Source organism: Papio anubis, chromosome 15, assembly GCF_008728515.1.
Source record: "Papio anubis isolate 15944 chromosome 15, Panubis1.0, whole genome shotgun sequence".
NCBI lineage: Eukaryota > Metazoa > Chordata > Mammalia > Primates > Cercopithecidae > Papio > Papio anubis.
In genome coordinates, this window is record NC_044990.1 from 90,763,249 (window position 1) to 90,785,242 (window position 21,994).

Below are 21,994 nucleotides of genomic sequence, written 5' to 3' on the forward strand. Positions count from 1 at the left end.
GGTTTCACCATGTTGGCCAAGCTGGTCTCAAACTCCTGACCTCTGGTGATTCACCCGCCTCAGCTTCCCAAAGTGCTGAGATTACAGGTGTGTGAGCCACTGCGCCTGGCCAATTTATTCTTAAGAATTGCAAATGTTCTCATTCTGTCATTTCTTTTTTTTTATTTGCTGGAACTCAGCTAATAAATATCCCCATGTATATTTTAAATACTTCTTTTCTTATATAAATGGCTGTGTCTGTGTCTCTGTGTGGCTGTGTGTGTGTCATGTGTCTGTGTGTGTGTCTGTGGTATATCTCTGTGTGTGTCTGTATGTATGGGGTGTGTCTGTGTGTGATTGTGTCTGTGGTGTATCTCTGTGTCTGCATGGGGTGTGTCTGTGTGTGATTGTGTGTATCTCTGTGTCTGAGAGGCTGATGTCCATGTCTGATGGTCACTCCAGCCTGAGAATGGTGAGCTACTCTCAGTGCAGACTTTCGTCACTTGTGTCTCATGCGTGAGTTTGAGCTGCTTCTCATTTATGTTTTTATCTTTGCCCATATTTTAGCTGGGTTGCTAATCTTTTAATGTTTTCTCTGCGCTTTTTATAAATTAGGGAGTTTAGCTGTAGTGATTTGATTTGAAAGTATTTTTTCTCAAATCGTCATTGTCTTGACTTTCCTCTTTTTTTTCTTTTGCCACTTCAAATATGTAGTTGAATCTCAGTATTTGGGGGCTTCTGGTTTTTGAGTCATAGTTTAAAAGGTCTTCTTATACTGAGGTTATAAAGGAATTCACCCATTTTTTTCCTAGTATTTTATTTCCCTTTAAACCTTTGACCCACTTGGATTGGTTTTGTTGTATGGTGTCAAGTATGGATCGAAGTTTGCTTTTCTGACCTGGAGATCCTAACACTGTTTATTAAAATCTCCATGTTGACTGGGCGTGGTGGCTCATGCCTGTAATCCCAGCACTTTGGGAGGCCAAGGCAGGTGGATTACAAGGTCAGATCGAGACCATCCTGGCTAACACAGTGAAATCCTGTCTGTACTAAAAATACCAAAAATTAGCCGGGCATGGTGGCAGGCACCTATAGTCCCAGCTACTCAGGAGGCTGAGGCAGGAGAATCACTTGAGGCAGTGAGCTGAGATGGCGCCACTGCACTCCAGCTTGGGTAACAGAACAAGACTCTGTCTCAAAAAAAAAAAAAAAAAAAAAAATCCGTGCTCACTACACCCATCAGGCAGTGCCACCGTTAAAATGATTGAATTTTCATCCGTGTTTGAGTCTGTTTCTGGACTCCCTGTTCTGTCTCCATTCTGCTTGCCTTCCATTTTCCGGCTCCCGCTTCTTTAATTACTGGGGCTGGTGGTCTCGTTTCATTGCTGTCCTTGGTAAGGGCTTCCCTGGACACTCTTCCTAGTGTGAACCTTTTCCTATGAACCAAAGTTCATGTTATCTAATTACATGATCGCATGAACAAATCTGCAGATTATCATAGTTTTCTTTCTTGTCAATTTTTGAGCTTCCCATCTCATCACCTGAGTGGATTGTCCAGTATCTCCTGGACGTGATTAAATAGTAATAGTGATGTTCAGGTTTGGTGACCCTGCCTTCTGTAATATCCCTATACAATATTATAATGGCCTTCAGGCTGAGATGAGTCCTTTTTTCTTATTTTCTTTAAATTAAAAACAGACCGGGCCCGGTGGCTCACATCTCTAATCCCAGCACTTTGGGAGGCTGAGGCAGGTGGATCACGAGGTCGGGAGATTGAGACCATCCTGGCTAACATGGTGAAACCCTGTCTCTACTAAAAAAAAAAAATACAAAAAATTAGCCGAGCGTGGTGGCGGGCACCTGTATTCCCAGCTACTCAGGAGGCTGAGGCAGGAGAATGGTGTGAACCCGGGAGGCGGAGGTTGCAGTGAGCTGAGATCGCACCACTGTACTCCAGCCTGGGGGACAGGATGAGACTCCGTCTCAAAAAAGAAAAAAGAAATTAAGAACAATTTTCCTCATATTTATTGAGTTATAATGAATGGATAGCTATTGTCTGTATTTAAGGTGTACCACGTGGTGTTTGGATGTATGTTTGCAAAGAAGTAAAGGCCACAGTCAAGGTAATTAGCATGTCCATCACCTCACATGGGTACCGCTTGTATGTGTGGTGAGAACACTTAAGATCTACCCTTAGCCAGTTTCAGATACACAATACGTTATTGTTAACTACAGTCACCAGGCTGATCATTACACCCCAGAGCTCATTCATGAGATGGGCACTTTAGTGTGTGTAAGATCACATTAGACTACCCACCAATGTCCTTCTTGAGTGTTTTAAAAATCAAGAATAAATGTTTAATTTAACAAATGTTTATTCAATGTCTGTGGAGTAATCTTCACATTTTTATTTAGGCATGACATTATGAGGCATTATGTTAGTGAATATTCCCATATTTAATCCCCTGCAACATTCTTGCTGTGTTCCTGGCATAAAGCCCGCCAGTCATGAAGTCACCCTTGGGATATGATGCTGGATTCTTTTGGATGTTCATCCTTTCCTTCCTGCCTTCCTGCTTTCCTGCTTTCCTGCTTTCCTGCCTTCCTGCCTGCCTTCCTTCCTTCCTGTCTTCCTTCCTACCTTCCTGCCTTCCTCCCTCCCTCCCTCCCTCCCCTCCCCTTCCTTCTTTCTAGTTTGATATTTGTATATAATATGTCCTGTGTCAACTAAGAGTCAAGCTCTGTAAAATATTTAAAGAGGTTTATTCTGAGCCGAATATGAGTAACCAAAGCCTGTAACACAGCCCCAGGTCCTGAGAACATGTGCCCAGGGTACTTGGGTCACAGCTTGATTTTATACATCTTAGGGGAACAGAAGTTACAGGCAGACTTCAGTCAGTAAATGTAAGGTATACATTGGTTCTGTCCAGAAAGGTAGGACAAGTCGAGTCGGGCTTCCAGGTCATAGGTGGATTCAAAGATTTCCTGATTGGCGGTTGGTTGAAAGACTTAAGTTACTACCTAAAGAGCTGGAAGCAGTAGAGAGGAGTGACTGGGTTAAGATAAGGTTCTTACATAGAAAGACGCCAAGGTTCTTACTATGCAGAGGAAGCCCCCAGGTAGCAGGAATAGATGGTAAATGTCTCCAGTCAGAGCTAAAAGCCAAGCCAGTCTCTCAGTTCATCTGTCGTGGATCAGGAAAGGACCTGGAGAGGGAAGGGGATTCTCTACAGAACGTAGATTTCCCCACCAGAGAGAGCTTTGCTGGGCCATTTCAAAACATATCGAAGAAATGTATTTTGGGGTCAAATACTTTACTTTCTTTCAGGGTCTGCTGTCTGTCATGTGATGCTGTACTAGCATCTGTTGGAATTTGGTGTCTTATTGCTATAAAGAGTTTGGGTCAGTCTTAAGGTCTGTCTCTGTGTTAATGTTGATGCTGGTCAGCTGTACCCGAATTCCAAAGGGAGGAGGGAATACCGAGGCCTGTGTGACCCCCTCCCTCTGGTCAGGGCCTGAACTGGTCTTTCAGGTTTCTGTGGGTTCCCCTTGGCCAAGAGCAGGGTCCATTCGGTCTGTTGTGGGGCTTAGGATTTTATTTCTGGTTCACACCTGGAAATCTTTCCATGCCCTTTACTTAGATTGACCATATTTTTTGTATTTCAGATGTGACATAGTTCAATTACCTACTTGACAATCCTTTTTTCTAATAGACCTTAATTTTCAGAGAACAGTTTTAAGTTAACAGGAAAGTTACGATAATGACACTGGGCGTCCTGCACACCCCACATGTTTCCTAATTATTAACACCTCACATGTTTACGATACACTTGTTACGGTTGATGAAGCGGTATGGATACATCATCATCTAATAAAGCCTGTGTTCAGGTTTCTGTAGTTTTTACCAGAGTCCCTTTTCTGTACAGGCTTCTGTAGTTTTCACTGGGGTCCTCTTTCTGTTCAGGTTTCCGTAGTTTTCACTGGAGTCCCTGGAGTCCCTGGAGTCTCCTTTCTGTACAGGCTTCTGTAGTTTTCACCAGAGTCCTCTTTGTTAGGTCCTTTTGGCTGAGACTGTTTCTTAAGACTTTCCTCAGTGAGCTGGAAGCTTTGAGGAGTGCTGGTCAGGTGTCTGCAGGAAGCCTCTCTCTGTTGGAATTTGGTGTTGCTCTCCCATTAGACTGGGGTTACGAGTTTTTGGGAGAAACGCCACAGAGGTAGAGTCCCTTCTCCCCACACTGCGTCAGGATGCCCACTGTCCCCGTGGTGCTGCCCGGATGGCCTGGCGAGGCCGCACTCCTCGAGACTCTGCACCCGGAGATGCTCTTCCCTTCCCGTGGGAGAGAGATCGCCATGCACAGCCCACGCCTGAGGAGTGGGGGACTAGATACCATTTTACTTAAGACTCTGTACACGGATACTTATAGGTGAGATTAATCTGTAATATTCCTGCTATTTGGTCTCTGTTTAGAATCAATGTTCCATTCTCTTTATAAAAAGAATTTGGAAGTTGTTTACTTCTTATGCCCAGGGTGTAAAATGCCGTTGGAGTTATCCATTCCGTCAAGGTTTGGTGGAATCCCCCTTCCAAGCCCCCTGGGTCTGATGCCTTTGGAGGGAGCCACTCGTCAACAGCTTTCTTTCCTCCATGAAAGTGGAGCTGTTAGGTGCGATGTGTGTGCCCTGCGAGTCACCGTTTACCCGGAGTTTCACACTTCACCACACAGGTACGTGAAGCGACTGCGTGTCACTGTGAAGCTTCTCTGATTCCAAGGTGACTTTTCCCTTTCATTTCCTGTTTTAAGTATTTGTCCTTTCTCTCTTTTTTCCTTGATTGGGTTAGCGAATAGTTTATCTATTTATCGTTTTTGTTCCCAGAAACCGTTTTCAAAATGTAGTTCTACGGATTTTCCAATTTCTGATTCATCGATTTGTGCTTTTGCCTCTACTTCTTGTCCTTTCTTTCTTCAGAAAACCTTCTGAGCTCCCGCTTGACTCACTGGTGTTTCATCAGTCTTTGGGGAGGTGGTAGGATGAGGCTCCGCATCTCAGTGCTATCCCGTGCCTCACTCGTGAAGTCCTCTCCCTTCTCACCCGGCGTCACACCCTGACCCCTCCGCTCCCGTGCCCGCTGACTTCCTTGCACCAGCACCCTGGTGAGCTCCACACCTGCACTGGGGTCTGTAGGTGGCTGTCACGTGTGCCGAGCATAGCTCAGTACAGCTGCATGAAGCGTTCCACCGAGCAGACGGCGTTGATCCTCCAGGCCCTGAGCCACAGTGGTCCTCAGGGTAGTCCTCAGGGCCACTCCCCAAACAACCAGCTCATGCCTTTCTTCTCCTCTCGCCCCCAAGGCCTCTTCCCCATCCTCACGTGTAATGGGTGGCCTGGATTCCTGCTTGATGGAGCTGAACCGGTTGGAAGAGCGTCCCTGCCTGTCCCCTGCCTGTCCCTGAACCTCTGCTCTGCACCACACCCCTGCCTCCCTGCCGGGCCCCTGAGGGTCCTGCATGCTCTCCCCACAGTGGTCCATGTCCCCATCCCTCTTCCCACTCCAGGGCAGTCATCCTCCCTCATCGTTAGGTTTGCATTCTCCCCGGATTCCCGTCAACTCAAAGGTGCTGTCATTTCTCCTGTTCTAAACCTGCCTGATCTCCCCATCTGTACTCGGCCCCTCGGCGATCTCACAGTCCCCTGGCTTGTGACCCACCTGAGTGTGATGACTCCTGGTCCACAGCTCCAGTCCAGACCCCTCCCCTGGGCACTGTGCCGCCCTGCCTCTGCAGAGCCTCCACCCGGCGTCCCACAGGTCTCCCAGAGCCGTGTCACCCACTGCAGTTCCAGCCACCTTAGTTCACTGCACCTGTCCGTCCAATTCCTTCGGCCAGAAGCCCCATCGTCCTCATCTGTGTTTTCACTCATGCCTGTATCGGACTTCCCGGGAAATCCTTTTGGCTGTGCCTCCAGAACAGATCCAGAATCCAGCCAGGCTACCGCCCGTCTCCCACCTTGAGGTCGTACTGCCTCTGCGCCCGTCCCTCCCCACCGCGGTCTCACAAAACAGCAAGCGGTGACCTTTCTAGAAGGTGGGTGCGGGCGCTTCTCTGATGAAATCCTCGGGTCAGCAGGGTTAGCACAGCGCCCTCCGGGTGGCCCACCTGGCCCTTCGTGCCTTCCTTCCTCCCTCCCTCTGGGTGGGACCCTCTCTTGAGAGACCTCCAAAGTCAGCCGCGGTTCCCCCTGACGTTCTTCCAGGCCCTCCTTGGCGTCTTCCTGTTCGGCTCTGACCTGGAGGTACTGCCACTGGATTGGTAGTTTGTGTATTTGTAGGTTTCATTTCATAATGTGATTTTCCCTTCTCTTGTTTGCTGCGGGGGTTTTCCTTACTCAGGGTGAAGACTCACCGGAAAGCTGGCTTCCAGGCCCTCTGGACTCTGACCTAACCTCACCTGCCCACCCCCCTACTCCTGGCCGGCTCGCGTCCCCAGGTGAGCTCAGTCCATTCAGGACACCTTCAGGGCTGAGCCCACCGTCCCGTACCACTTCCTGGTCTGTTTGGAAGTCCCCTGGGACTTTGTATCTTTTTGCGTAACTTGCTACTTTTTCTAACCAGTGCGTAATTATTTGAGTATTTGTCTTCACGTAGTTGAGTGTTTACTTCTTGAAGGCAGGACCTGTCTCTGAGTCATTGTGCTGACTTCATAATTCCTACCAATCGCAAATTAAGGGAACGCACTGTGTCTGGGAAGCCGTCTGCGGGGGGGGAATTGAAGCTCCAAGCGCATATTAGGGATGAGAAGGGTCCCTGGAGACAGCACTGACAGTCCCATCGAGGGGAGAACTGTTACTACCCTAAGGCTGGGGAATGGGATCACAGGAACGTCACAAGAACGTCACTTTGGGCAGCCAGCTTGGTGGGAGTTCCGTGTTGGGGAACTCCAGCAGACGGGGAGGGAGAGCAGGAGTAACTGACACAGTTCACCTCCGCCTGGGGTTTCCCACACCTCGGCAAGTTGAGTGTGGAGGCCCTTGTCCTTGGTGGGTGGCATGTGGAGAGAATGTCCACTGGGGAGAGAGTAGGGAGAGGACCACACCCCGGAAGGCCAGTTTGAAAAACCCAGGCCTGGGGGATGCAGCCTGGGGGATGCAGGGGCGTGGGGTGTCTCCGAAGTCGGCTGCCTTGGAAGATTCCGGTGATGAACAGAGGCAGAGCTGGTGTCTGTCACTCAGCTGGTGGCATTTCCTGCTTTTGTCTCCTGGGAGGTGCTGTGGATATAAACATTATATGCAGAGCAGCAGTGCTTTCTGGTTCAGGATGCAGCATTTTAATTCACTTAGCAAAAGTGGACCAGAGAGTCGTTTTGGTAAGAAACCTGACTGAAGCATTGGCCCAGACTTTCACGAGCGGGGATCCCATTTTCCCAGTGCAGGAGCTGAGGCCCCTCTGGATTACATGGATTCTTGGGGTGCCCCATCCCCTGTGTCCCCACCTGTGGGCTCTGCCCCTGTGCTCCCCCGACATGCACCCCCCTCCACTGCACATGGCCCTGGACTTGCCGACAGAGGCGCTGTTGAAAGGCTGTCAGACCTCCACGCTTGTGCCTGTGGTCTGTGGGGCGCCCCTGCCTCTCTTACTATTCCTTCATTCTCTTTCCTTGTGCATAGCGACAATTTCTTTAATTCAAATTCATTACAAGATATAAAACCACACAATAAAACTTATAGTTTTTGGATATTTTTTCAATTATATATTCTAAAAAAAGACTATCAGGTAAGAATTTGCAATTTTTATAATATTTAAATGAAATTTTTCTTTCAAAAATGTTAGGAATCACTGTTTTGTTTTTAAAAATGCCTAGAAACACCTTGAAAAAATAGAAAGCACATAAAGCATGCAAATTCTGAGAGTAATTGTTATTAAATGAGTGTTTTTCCCATGACTTTGTATTTGCAGTCTTTTCTTAGCTAGTGTAACATTTGTTCTTAATACTTACTAGACAGATTTTTTAGTTACACTCTTGATAACAGTATTCATTATTCATTCATTTTATCGGTACCATCTGTAACTCCAAAATGCATTTTTTTTATTAAACTAAGTAGACCATGAAATGTATTTGAGATGCAATATCAGATTTTTTCATCCTTTGAAGGACCCCAAAACCAGTGTAATTTCTCTTCCCTCAAATATCAAGGCAAGGTTGAATTATGCATGTTTCAGATTTCTCTTACCTTCTTTACTTACGGTAGAGAGGCACCCCTCCTCCATGAGATCAGTGTTCTCCTGCATCAGAGGCACCCCTCCTCCGTGAGATCAGTGTTCTCCTGTATCAGAGGCACCCCTCCTCCGTGAGATCAGTGTTCTCCTGCATTAGATGCACCCCTCCTCCATGAAATCAGTGTTCTCCTGCATCAGAGGCACCCCTCCTCCGTGAGATCAGTGTTCTCCTGCATTTGGAGTGACTGTCAGGTTTCCCTGATCTCGAGCTGTGCTTGTCCCTCCCACAGTCTGGAGTTTTTCTAGGTCTCAAGTTAGAAGCAGGAAGATACCCATGCTACCTGGAGAGTTAGGTGTCTAAGGGAGAGAATCTGGCGGACAAGCCCGTGTTACTTGGCTGAGCTGCAGAGTGAAGAGCTCGCGTATGGGTGCGTTGGTGGGGAGGCGGGAAGGGGCGTGTGTCTGTAGAGTACGGTTTTAGTTTTCCCTAACGGAAAACATAGAGTTTTCGTTGTTTGTAGTTGGTACAAAATGCAGAAGAAAACTGCATTTGAAAACAGCTATGAAGAGCGGTGTCTGTGTTGCTGCTGGCTTGTGTGTGTGTGTGTGTGTGTGTGCGCGCACGCGTGTGTGTGTGTGTGTGTGCGCACGCGTGTGGTCTGTGTTGCTGCTGGCTTGTGTGTGTGTGTGTGTGTGTGCGCGCACGCGTGTGTGTGATCAGTTTTCTGATATTCATGGGGCACATGTGTGCCTTCTGAGCTGAGCTGGGTTCCTGAGATGTGGTTAAATGCAGAAAGACTAGAATTTACCATCTGTTGAGACCAGATGTCTGTGGATGGCCAGTGACCTCAGAACGCAGGACAGGATGGGCAAGTGCCCTGCACATTGTACGGCCTGCCGCCCTGCTGTTGACGGGCTGCTCTGAAGCTGGAGGGGAGCAGTTAGTCAACAGTAACCCAGTCAGGTTGTGGGCGGGTGTCAGGGGTGGGCTTGCAGGGAGAGTCAGGTTGTGCCGGTGGTGGCCGGGTGGTGGGGGGGCTTGCAGGGAGGACCGGACCGAGCTCTTCCAGGTGGACAGGATTCAGAAGGTGGAGAGGAGGAAGAGCCCCACAAGCTGAGGGCACAGATTGGCTCACAAAGAGCAGTGCAGCCACTCACTCTGCACAAGAGACATTCCTGAAAGAAACAGCCATGGCCGGGCACGGTGGCTCATGCCTATAATCGCAGCACTTTAGGAGGCTGAGGCAGGTGGATCACGAGGTCAGGAGACAGACCATCCTGGCTAACACGGTGAAACCCCGTCTCTACTAAAAAATAAAACCCAAAAACTTAGCCGGGCACAGTGGCAGGCGCCTGTCGCCCCAGCTACTCAGGAGGCTGAGGCAGGAGAATGGTGTGAACCCGGGAGGCGGAACTTGCAGTGAGCCGAGATGGCGCCACTGCACTCCAACGTGGGTGACAGAGTGAGACTCTGTCTCAAATAAATAAATAAAAATAAAACACAGCCAGAAGAAGTTAAAATAGAAGGATGAATAGGGCAGGCTGGTCAAACCAAGTTAGAAAACAGAGATTGCAAGTTTGATGCCTAACAACATAGAATTCAGAGCAAAAGTCTTGAAGGATAAAGACGCCTCCACTGATAAAGTCTGAGATTTGCAGGGAGGCTGTACACACTGTTTATCTGTAAGCATCCAATAGTACAGAAATAATTTTAATAAATCAGCGTCTATAGGATTTGTATGGAAAACGATCAGGAACCGAATGACCTCCCACCTCCTAGTCTAAGATAGATCAAGTACAAGAAAATTCTGTGAAGACACAGAACCTCTGAGGGAAGTCCTATAGATTCTGTCAACTTGCAAACACTGCTGCAAAATAAACCTTCCTGTTAGATACACGAGACACAATTTCTAGAAAACTGATTGTATTTTGGACGACATAGGCACCCTCAAATTCCCAGGGATATAAATAATACAGGAACATTGTCATAGACATTAATAACAAAATCAGAAGGCCCCTTTGCTGGAAAAGAAACAAAACAAAAAGTGCCACTAAGCAACTTTTGAGTTGGAGGCCGTGCCACTAAAATGGAAGAGTTTCTTAAAAGCACAACACACAACATACTGAATCTATGAAATATGGCAGGAGAGGTTGTCAGGAAGATTATATCAATACATGTATCAGTAAAAATATAAAAAGGATGCAAATACCTACATAAAAATGGTAGAAAAAGAACAATAAAACAAACCAAAAAAGTAGATAAAAGCAGAAAATAATGATAGAAATAATAAAAATAATAAATCCAAAAGCTGTTTTGAAAGAGACACGTGAGGCCCCAGCTCGCAGTGAATGGAGGAAAAGCCCAGAGGCCCAGAGCTGGAAATGCGGGGCGGGGAGCAGCCCCTGCCAGAGGACACTTTATACAATAGTCAACTTTGTATAGCCAAATCTCAATACATTTGAGAGCATAGAAGAAACAGATAGTTTTTCAGAAAATTACAGCTTTCCAAAATTAATCCTGATGGAACCAAAGTCTCCTAGAATAAATGGGGAAAGGAAAACATTCTTCCCCGAAAGAGCACCAAGCAGATTATTCTACATGGAACGTCTTCCAGATCTCTAAAGATCATACAATTTCAGCGCAACTTAAACTGCTTTGCGAGGCTTTCTTTTTCTGTCCTCTAATGTCACTTTATGTAGTGATTTCAACATTGATCCACAAACCTGGCAACATAGTAGTTTGGTAAAAATAAACTATGGACTAATCTCATTTCTCAGCATTGAAGTAAAAATCTTAAAGCATGCACAACACATAAAAAAAAAAAAAAAAGAAAAAAAAATCAACCAGGCGCGGTGGCTCACGCCTGTAATCCTAGCACTTTGGGAGACTGAGGCAGGCAGATTGCCTGAGCTCAGGAGTTCGAGACTAGCCTGGGTTACACGGTGAAACCCTGTCTCTACTAAAATATAAAAGAAATTAGCCGGGCGTGGTGGTGCATGCCTGTAGTCCCAACTACTTGGGAGGCTGAGGCAGGAGAATTGCTTGAACCTGGGAGTTGGAGCTTGCAGTGAGCTGAGATCATGCCCCTGCATTCCAGCCTGGGCGACAGAGTGAGACTCCATCTCTACAAACAAACAAACAAAAACCATTGTGATAATTAGAGGTTTATTCAAGGGATGCAAAGATGGTTAACATTAGAATCCATTAATGCATAGAGAGGAATCATGTAAGTTTCATAGATGTGGAAAAAGCACTTGACAAATGAGGTGCCTCTTTGTGTTAAAAGAAATCCAGTCACATAGGAATCGGTGGATACTTTTTTCTGTAACCTTTTATTTTAACAATTTCAGATGTACAGAACAATGGCGAGGGTAGCACAAAGAATTCTCGCATATAAGACACTCAGATTCCTTAATATTATGTTTCGCCACGTTTGGGCTTTCTTCTCTCTCATGTGTGCGTATTACACAAATACACGTTATTATTTTCTAGGTGTCGGAGAGTACGGGACAGACAGGCTACCCTTTTATCCCCATGAACTTCAGTGTTTGCTTCTTAACAAATATATTTGTTCACTTATGAAACTAGAGTATAATTCTCCAAATTGTTTTTTGCCATTACTTTGAATGGCAAAAACCACAATTACCTTTGCACCAACCTAATAGGTAATTAACTTCAATACACACTCTTCTCTAATCACTGCTGTTTTGTATGTAGATCCAGAGTCTATGAGTTGTCCCCTTAAATGTTCTTTAAAGCAAAAGAAAATTCTGGAGTATGAGACTTTGGAGCAGGAGCTGCGTTCAGTTGTCCTGCGTTTTATCTTCCTTCAGTCTGGAGCAGCCCGTTCGTATTTCTTTGTTTCTTGACATCGCCACTCTGGAGCGGGCAGGCCAGTTATGTTATAGAACATTCCTAAACTGGGGTTTGTCTAATGTTTATTGTTAAATCCAGGAGTTGCATTTTTGGCCCAGAAATGCTGATGTGCTCTTCCCAGAGCGTCCTAGCAGGAAGCATGCGAGGCCGGTTTATCCCGTTACGGGTGGTGGTAAATTTGACGACATGGTTAAGAAGGGAGAGCTTCCGTAACATGACCTAAAAATACGCACACACATTATCCCCAAAGCCAGCATCCTACTCAGCAGGAAATGCTGGAAGCTCTGCCACCGAAGCCAAGAACAAAGTGAAGCTCCCCGCGACTCCCCACAATGTGTCATCGTTAGAGTGCTCCCCACACAACTGGGCTACAGAGACAGCACAGACACGGGAGTTTACCTTTTCCTTTTCATTATCTCTACTTTTAGTTTCTCTGTATGCAGTTGTTATATTTCTGGAAAACCCAAAAGAATCATTGGATAAAATGCTACAAAAAATAAGAGAATTAATACATTTTATACCCTGCTGCTTAACATGTAGAAATCATATGTAGGCACAAAAACCAAGAAGAAGGTCTAATGGGAGAGATAATATTTATAGTAGCAAAAATAAAGTACCTCGGTTTTTAGCATTCTCGTTTAATAAATGCTGATATGAGGAAAACCATAACATACTCCTGAGACACAGAAGGCCTGAACACATGGAACGGTGTGTGATGTCTTTAGATAGGGAAGCTCCACATGACAAAGACGTCATTTCTCCCAGAATTAATGCACACACTTGAGGAGCCCCAATAAACACATCATCTCTCTCTTTCCTCAGGGTGCTAGACAAGTTGATTATAAAACCCACTTAGAGAAACAAACATGAACACCTAAGAAAACCCTGGAGAGTGTCAGAGGGGAATGGGCTGCCCAGACGTTAAGATTTTCTGTAAGGCCTCTAATGAAAGCGGTGTGGGTCCTGGCATAAGAACAAGGACAGGTGGATGGAACAGAATAGAAATCCAGAAATAAATCAGGCTGCATGGGGAAGATCCGTGTGGCTCAAGGCAGCATATAAATTTCGTGCTGGAAAAGACGAACTTGGTTATCAATGGTGTTGTGACAACTGGATAGCCTCATGGAAAAAAGATGAAAGTCGGGTCCTCTTCACACCCTACACCTGGATAAGTACCAGATGGACGTATAATTTAAATGTGAAAAGTGAATCCAATAGGCATATCCAATAATCATATGAGAATGTAGTTGGCGTCACGATTCAAGGGCAACAGGTACGTTAAAACCACAATAGGGTACCACCCTATATCCACCAGAGTGGCTAAAATTAAAGACTGGCGATTCCAAGTGGTTGGTGCAGAAGTGGGATACCAGTGCTCATGTTTTCTGGTGGAAGGCATAGTGCTGTGTCCACTTTGGAAAACGCAGACAGGGTCTAAAGCTAAGCACGTGCCTGCCCTCCGATTCCACCCTAAGTGTGCCCCCAAAAGGAAGGGGTGCTTCTATATGTGGAGGGAAGTGGATGTTCAGAGCAACTGGATCCCCAGGAGCCCCACGCTGGGCACCCTAACCTCTAGGAGCCTTAAGAGAAAACAGGTTAAATAAAGGACATCATATTCATACCCCACAAAGCTACACGAGAAGAAATAAACCACTACAGCATACCTGCAGCTCAGATATCAATCTCAAGATCAGGCAAAACTAGCTTCTCAGGTAGTGGTCATAGTATTAATGGCTGCTACCTCTTGGGAAATATTGGTTCGGAAGGGGCCAGGAAGCCTCCTGGGGTACTATAAATATTCTTTAGCTGACCTGGGTAGTGGTCACTGGATACATACCTTTGATAATGATAAACTGCTCCATGCACGTTCCTAGATCTAGTAAAGGAATCTTAACATAAAGCAAAACCACACCAGAAAGCATTGGGTTGATTACATTAAATGTATTTTGAACTTTGCATGAGAAGAAAACAAGAAGCAAAGTAAAAAGTCATGTGACAGACTGGAAAAAATATAAATATTGGCAATTATCAAAATGAAAGGTCGCTATTTAATATATAGTTTCTAAAGTAAAGAATAGCATAATTTTTATTCCTATAGAAAAAAAAAATCTAGAAGTATCAACCAACAGTTCACAGAAAAAGAAATGCATCACAGTAGCCAAGACATGGGACCAATTGCAGATGAGTGGATAAACAGAACGTGGTCCATATCCACAGCGGAGTGCTGCACAGCCTGGTCTGTATCCACAGCGGAGTGCTGCACAGCCTGGTCTATATCCACAGCGGAGTGCTGCACGGCCTGGTCTGTATGCACAGTGGAGTGCAGTACGCCCTGGTCTATATGCACAGCGGACTGCTGCACGGCCTGGTCTATATGCACGGCGGAGTACTGCACGGCCTGGTCTATATGCACGGCGGAGTGCAGCACGGCCTGGTCTATATACACGGCGGAGTGCAGCACGGCCTGGTCTATATCCACAGCGGAGTGCTGCACGGCCTGGTCTGTATGCACAGCTGGAGTGCAGTACGGCCTGGTCTATATTCACAGCAGAGTGCAGTACCGCCTGGTCTATATGCATAGCGGAGGGCAGTACGGCCTGGTCTATACGCACAGTGGAGTGCTGCACGGCCTGGTCTGTATGCACAGTGGAGTGCTGCACGGCCTGGTCTGTATGCATAGCGGAGTGCTGCACGGCCTGGTCTATATACACAGTGGAGTGCTGCTTGACGTGGTCTATATAAACAGCATATTGCAGTATGGCCTGATCTACATATACTGCGGAGTGCTGCGCGGCCTGGTCTATATGCACAGCAGAGGGCAGTATGGCCTGGTCTACATGCACACTACGGCCTGTTCTAAGTCCAGAGCGGGGTGCTGCGCCGCCTGGTCTACGTGCAGGGGGAGTGCTGCGCCGCCTGGTCTATGTGCACAGCTGGGTGCTGCGTTGCCTGGTCTATGTGCACAGTGAGTGCTGTGTGGCTTGGTCTATATACACAGTGGAGTGCTGTATAGCCTTGGAAAAGGATGAAACCCTATCATTTGTGGCAACATATGTGAACCCAAAGGACATTCTGTTAAGTGAAATGTGCCAGGCACAGAAAGACAAATCCCGCATGAGCTCGCTTACATGAGCACTCGAAGACAGGGGAACTCGTAGGAGCAGAGTGGTGGTTGCCTGGGGCAGGTGTGGGGTGCGCCGGGAAGATGTTGGTCAGGGATGATTGTACAGTATGGTGATCATAACTAATGAATTTCTGAAATTGCCAAGAGTAGATTTAAGTGTTCTCACCACTAAGAAATAAGCATGTGAGTTAAGACATGTGCTAATTAGCTCGATTTAGCCTTTCTACTGTGCATACGTACTTCAAAACATCGTGTTGTACGCTATAAATAAATAGTTTTTGTCAGTTTAAAAGAAAAAAGATGCTAAATCACAATTATAGAGAAATAGGAATTAAAAGCACACTGACATACTGCCTCTCGCTAATCAGAAGTTTAGCTGGAGAAGTGGGGAGGGCTGAACTCTCCCGTGGCATGGCTGCCGCAAATGGCATGACCTCATCATGCGAACCTGCAGTATCTAGCGAGGTCTTAGACGTATTTGCCTTTTGACCAGCAATTCCACTTCTAGGAATCTGTCCCAAAAGTACTCTGGCAGAAATAGAGTTATTTGCAATTTTTTAAATAGTCTTCTAGTCTTGAGTTTGAATTGTCAGCATCTGTGTAAGTCCAGTGTCTTTTATCTTAAAATGCATGGTGTTTAGATCTGTCCATGGAAAAACCTGAACACAGAGAGCCCAGCTGTGGTCTCTTCATGTCATTCCCACCGAGGGAATCTGGAGGTCTTTAGAGAAATGACCAGATCTGGGGGAAAATGTGCCCACCGAGCCTACAACATCTTGTTCTACCAGCAAGCACAAGACTAAAAGGTAATTAATGACTCTTTATAAAGCATAAACACAATACAATCAGTTCCACAGCCTCTGATCAGGAAGCTGCTGGCATCACAGAAGGCGAGTTGGACATTAGCACCTCCCTTGGTGAAGTGCTCTTGCCAAAAAAGTAAAAGTAAAAGCTGAACCAGAATCTGACCAGGCATCTAGATGTTAACTATCAATTTATAGAAAATATTGGGAACAGAGGTACATGATAAACACCTCCGAGGCGGTGTAATCGACAAAACCCAGATCATGTGAAGCTCCACACAACGAATGACCTGGTTTCTCCAACAACAACAAAAAAATCGGAAAGAAAAAAGAATCAGCAGGAAAACCTGTCTATCAAAAGAGACTCAGGAAATAGCAGCCAGTTGCAGTCTGTGGACTGGGTGAGATTTTGATCCTACTTCAAACAAAATGTGTCTAGAAAACACAGAGAAAAAAATAGCAGGAGAAATTTTAACACTGGCTAGATATTTAATTCTGAATAATTATTAATTGTATTGTGGCTGTGGAAGTGATTGTATTGTGTTTATGTGTTATAAAAAGTCATTACCTTTTAGGAATATTTGCTGGACTCATATGTGTGTGTGACAGTTTTGTGCTGCCTGGGGTTTGCCTTGGATTGACCGTGGTGGGCAGCCATTGTTGGGGATGAAGGTGAAACACGGCCAGCCGTGCACCAATATTGTTGCAGTCATTGCACTGTTTCTGATGTTTTTGACTTGTTTGAAATTTCTATGATTTAAAGAAAACTTTCTATAATGTAAGTTGAGTGGTAGGCACTGCCCTACCTGCCTGGTTCCTCAGTTTCCTAAGCACTACCATGGTCTTTTCTCCTCACAGTCATAGTTAATTCTCTGTGTGAATGTGCCTAGTTATAATCCTTGGAAATGTGCACAGAGCCTATTTCTGTCCAGCCATGCCAGCAGTTACTGTGACTTGCAAAGATGCTGTCTAAATGGAAAGGAACTATGTCCATATCTTTCAAATAAATATGGTGCTTTTTTCCTCCCCCCACATCCAAAAAAGTCATGATGACTCTCTACTCCTAGTGTTTGTTTCACAGGAGCATTGGCATTGTTAGTGTCTGTGAATAGCTGGAGTGTGCACTCTGAAGCTTTAATTTGCCTGTTGTATGGGACACACACAGGACTAAGAGACATGTGTAAAATGCATGTGGTCTTGGCACGGGGAAAGGACCGTATGTTTTTTAAACACAGTCTCTGGCAGGTCTGAAACACTTCCCTGCAGGGGAGATGAATGTGCGTGCTCCTCAGACCCTCCTTGAGAGGACTTCCCGCCCGAGGGCCTTTTCTGGCCATATATGTGGATGAGGGTCTGCGCCTCCTCCCGGCTGACAGCCTGTGGCATCTGCAGTGGGGCTGCCTGTGGCTGGCACCTGTGGACACAGAACCAGGAGACACAAGCCAGCCTTTACTGGAGCATGTTAGAGCCAGGATGTGCCTCTCACCTGAGCTGTTCGGCGTGCAGATGACGGAGGTTCAGAATCCTGGCTGTGTCTTCTGGGGCCTCCCAGCGGGGAGGGAGTGGTACTCAGTGTTTCCACATCCCTTTCTCCTGCCTGCACAGGGAGCTCCAGCTGTTGGCTCATTTTTCCTTTTCCTGCCATGGAGAAACCAGGGATTTACCTGATCAGTTGTACATCGGTTCCATAAATGGCCGCTGGGTTTCTCTGTTCAAAGGGGTATTTGCTGTTTATTCCTGGATTCGTGGTTGCCCTTAATGTGAATCTCTTCCCCCGATTCCTGCGCAGCTGCAGCAACGCTGCGGTTTGTTCAGCTTTGTGGCTGCAGGGCGCTGTCACAGTTTGGTCTCGTTGGCACACTGCCACTTAGAGGCCAGGAAATGGGATAAAGCCATTTATCTTTTATTGGGATGGGAGCCTGCCCTTTCCGCCTTCTCTTAAATGCATTAGTAAAACCACTCGGGAAAAACAACAGGGAGTTCATTTGAAACTCATTTCCAGGTTAACTCTTCACACTCCCGATGAAATCTGTGAAGTGCGTAGAGTCTGTCCCTGCCCTTGGGCCCCTCCAAGCCAGTGTCAGAATCAACAGGTGGACAGAGCTCCAGACCCTGGCCCCTTACTGCTGGCCACAGCGTCCTGAGCACCCTGCCCAGAACCTCCGGCCTCGGGTTCCTCTTCTGCGGAAAGCAGATGATGACGCCCGCATCACGGACGGCATGGTTGGGACGGCGGAGTGACCACAGACTGGGGAAGCGACTTGGGACGGTCACTGTGGCTGAGTTAGCAGTGGGCTGCTTGTTGCTTTCTTCTGTTTGTGGCGATCCTTTCTTTCCCAGGTGACCCCTGTTTTGTGACATTCATTCTTCCCATTTGTCATTGAAAGTCGTTGCTGGTCTATATATACAGCATAGTGCCGTTCTAATAAAAACCAACGTTCTAATAAAAACCAGTGCCAGAAAAGATGCTCAGAATCATTTGTCATTAGAGAGTTACATATGCCCCTACACACCTGTTAGAGCGGCGGCTTCCACAAAACCTCGTGACGCCTGGTACTGGCGAGGACACAGGGCATGGGGAGCTCTCGTTCGCTGGGATGGAGTGGAGGGAGTGGGGAAGACGGTATGGCTGTTACTTCCGAAGCTAAAGGCACTCTTACCATACGGTCCAGTGATCTTGCTTCTTGGTGTTTACCCAAACTAGTTGAAAACTTAAGCACATAAGTGTTTATAGGAGCTTTACTCACAAGCACTAAAATCTGGAAGCATCCAGTATGTTCTTCGATAGGTGAATAAGCAAACTGTGGTCCCTCCAGATGATGGAATATTATTCAGCAGGGAAAATAAATGGGCTAAGTCATGAAGAGACATAGAGGAAACTCAGATGCTTATTGCTAAGAGGAAGAAGCCTATCTGAAAAGGCCACAGATTGTATGATTCCAACTCTGTGATATTCTGGAAAAGGCAAAACTATGGAGACAGTGACAAGATCCATAGTTGCTGAGAGGAGAGAGGGGTGAGTAGGTGGAGCTCTGGGGATTTTAAGGCAGTGAAACTACCCTATATGATATAATGTATTTGTCAAAACCCACAAAAATGCACAGCACAGAGTAAATCTCAATACCTGCAAATTTAAAAATCATTTAGGACATGCCTGTAATCCCAGCAGTGTGGGAGGCTGAGGCGGGCAGATCACTTGAGGTCAGGAGTTCATGACCAAACCTGGCCAACGTGGTGAAACCCTGTCTCTACTAAAAATACAAAAATTAGCTGGGCGTGGCGGAGTGTGCCTGTAATCCCAGCTACTCAGGAGGCTGAGGCAAGAGAATTGCTTGAACCCAGGAGGCAGGGGATGGAGCGAGCCGAGATCGCGCCATTGCACTCCAGCCCAGGTGACAGAGTGAGACTCCATCTCAAATAAATAAATACATAAATAAATAGCAAAAATCATTTAGGTCAAAGGGGTCCCAGGAAGGAATGCAGACCAAGACATGAGAGCCAACCTGTGCTGACGGATGCATGAAACCGCCTCACGGAAGGAGAGGAACAGGGTGCTGACCTGTGTGACTCGGCACTAGTGGGGTCTGTGAAACTAGAGGCAAAAGAAGCCACACAAACGCCCCAGACTCCACTTAATTACATCATTTCCCATAGATACAGGTCGGTGGTGCTGACGCTGCTCTGCCTGAAGCTGAAACTGAGCGATTAGGTGAGCGGCTGTCTGCAGTGGGAGCTGCTTTCTCACTGTTCCAGGAGAGGCTACAGATGAGCAAGGAGGAGCTGAGAACCACCCGTGTTGTAGCACAGGTGTGTGGCGTCAGTGTGAACTCACGCTTAGCTTAGTGCAGATACAGGTGATGACATACACTGTGCACACCCCATAGCACACACGTGCCTCTCCTCGCCCTGACAGCTGAGAGGGCCCGGAAGCAGCAGCACCCAGTGTCCACGAGCACCCCCTGATGGCCAGATCGTGGTTTCTAATTCCATTCTTCAGTAAAAGCAACTGGGCTTCTTAGAGAAACCACCGATTCTAGGATGGGGGCAGGAAATAGGCAAGATGAGACTGGATCATCTTACAGTGCCAGAAAGGAAGGAGCAAAACAAACAAAACAAAACCCAAACCCACATGGATGGGGGCAGGCCAGAGGGACGCAGGAACCACCGAACACTCCCCACGGTCAAAGCAGAACAATTTGAGCAGCAAAGTCAAGTCGCATTGTATTATAACCCCAAGAACGAGATGAAGAAGCCTGAGTCCACACTGATATAAATGATTGAATAGATATTAATACATGACCGGAGAGAAGAGATAAGTCTCCCCTGCAGAAGAATTCCCCATCCTTCGTGTAGATGAGTTGCCGTCAAGGAGGGGAGCTCAGATCCCGACTTCCTGAGCGTGGGATGCGCGCAGCTGTCGTTCCAAAGAGTTCAAGATGGAAAGAGAGAGAAAGAGTAACTTCCCAGCAGAGGACCTGACGACCTCAGCCAGGCGATCGAGGTCAGCACCGATGGTGACCAGGTATGTGGACGTATGTGCCCTGGGTAAGGCGCGACCAGGATGCCACTTTACCTCTGTGTTCCTCCTCCCCAAGCATATCCTCCCCACTCCAATCATGAGAAAGATGTCGGACTCCAACAGATGCTTCCAGTATACCTGACGAATAGCCCTCAAAACTGTCAAAGTCATCAAAAACAAGGGAACTCTGAGAAGCTGTCACAGCCGAGAAGAGCCGAAGGAGGCAGGAGGACTGAATCCTAGAACAGAAAAATGTATTAGGCAAAAACCATGAAAACCTGAATAAACTGTGCATAGTTAATAATAATGCACCAATATTGGCTCATTAATTGCAACAAAGGCACCATAAGCTTAAGATATGAATATTGGAGGACACTGGGGGAGGGGTGTATGGTAGCCCTGTTCTATGTCAGTTTTGCTGTAAATCTAAAGCTGTTCTAAACAAAGCTAAACAGAGTTAAACAAAGTTACTTTAAAAAGAAGCATCTCAGTACCGTCAGTGGGCCTGTGTGGCCCCTCATAGGTATTTGTATTTTAGCAAAAGAGAAATAAACGACTTTGGCTGGGCACGGTGGCTCACACCTGTAATCCTAGCACTTTGGGAAGCCAACACGGGTGGATCATCTGAGGTCAGGAGTTGACCCACCAGCCTGGTTTCAACATGGTGGAACCCCATCTCCACTAAAAATACAAAAATTAGCCTGGTATGGTGACACACGCCTGTAATCCCAGCTATTCAGGAGGCTGAGACAGAATTGCTTGAACGCGGGAGGTGGAGATTTCAGTGAGGCAAGATTGTGCCACTGCTCTCCCGCCTGGGTGACAGAGCAAGGCTCCATCTCAAAGGAAGGAAGGAAGGAAGGAAGGGAGGGAGGGAGGGAGAGAGGGAGGGAGGGAAGGAGGGAGGGAGGGGAAAAGAAAGAAACAATCTTAACCACAAGCTGAGAAGCAGGTGTGCTGGGCCCAGAGCCTTCTGGGAGACCCACAGCCTCCTGGAGGTCCAGGCCCTGGCCCTGCAGGAGTTGGCTCCAGCTGTGTGTCTGATCTGATGGGACTTTCAGAGACGCCCAGGCTGCCATCTCCTTGGGCTCTGTGTTCAGGGAGGTCTGCGTGGTTGGAATTCCGGAGGTTCCTCTGCCAGTCGTTCCTCCTACCAGGAGCTCCCGTGGAAGCTGTGCTCCAGGAATACTGAGGTCTGTTCTGTCACCAGCCCTGCGTCTGCTGTCCCAGCCCTGGCTCTAGCAAGAGGCTTGACAGCCCTGTGGGTCAGGACCAACCAGGTCCAGCCTCATGCCGCCTCCCAAGCCCGAGTGCTGGGACCGTGCACTGATGGAGGAGAATAGGAGAGGCCCCAGGATGGCCCTGGCCAGGCTGCAGATTCAGAAAGCCAGGTCTGGGATCTCGGTATTTTTCTTCTAATATGTGAGCAGGTGTTTTCATTATTTCAACACAAATATTTCTAGTAGTGCACAGAGATGGA

The 21,994-nt window shown here is 47.0% G+C and overlaps 1 protein-coding gene across 3 annotated transcripts in view; it reads left to right on the top strand.

Moving 5' to 3' along the window:
• The window catches only part of MCF2L (MCF.2 cell line derived transforming sequence like), a 198,337-nt gene that overhangs the window by 18,836 nt on the left and 157,507 nt on the right, over nucleotides 1-21,994 (top strand). The window lies entirely within an intron of this gene.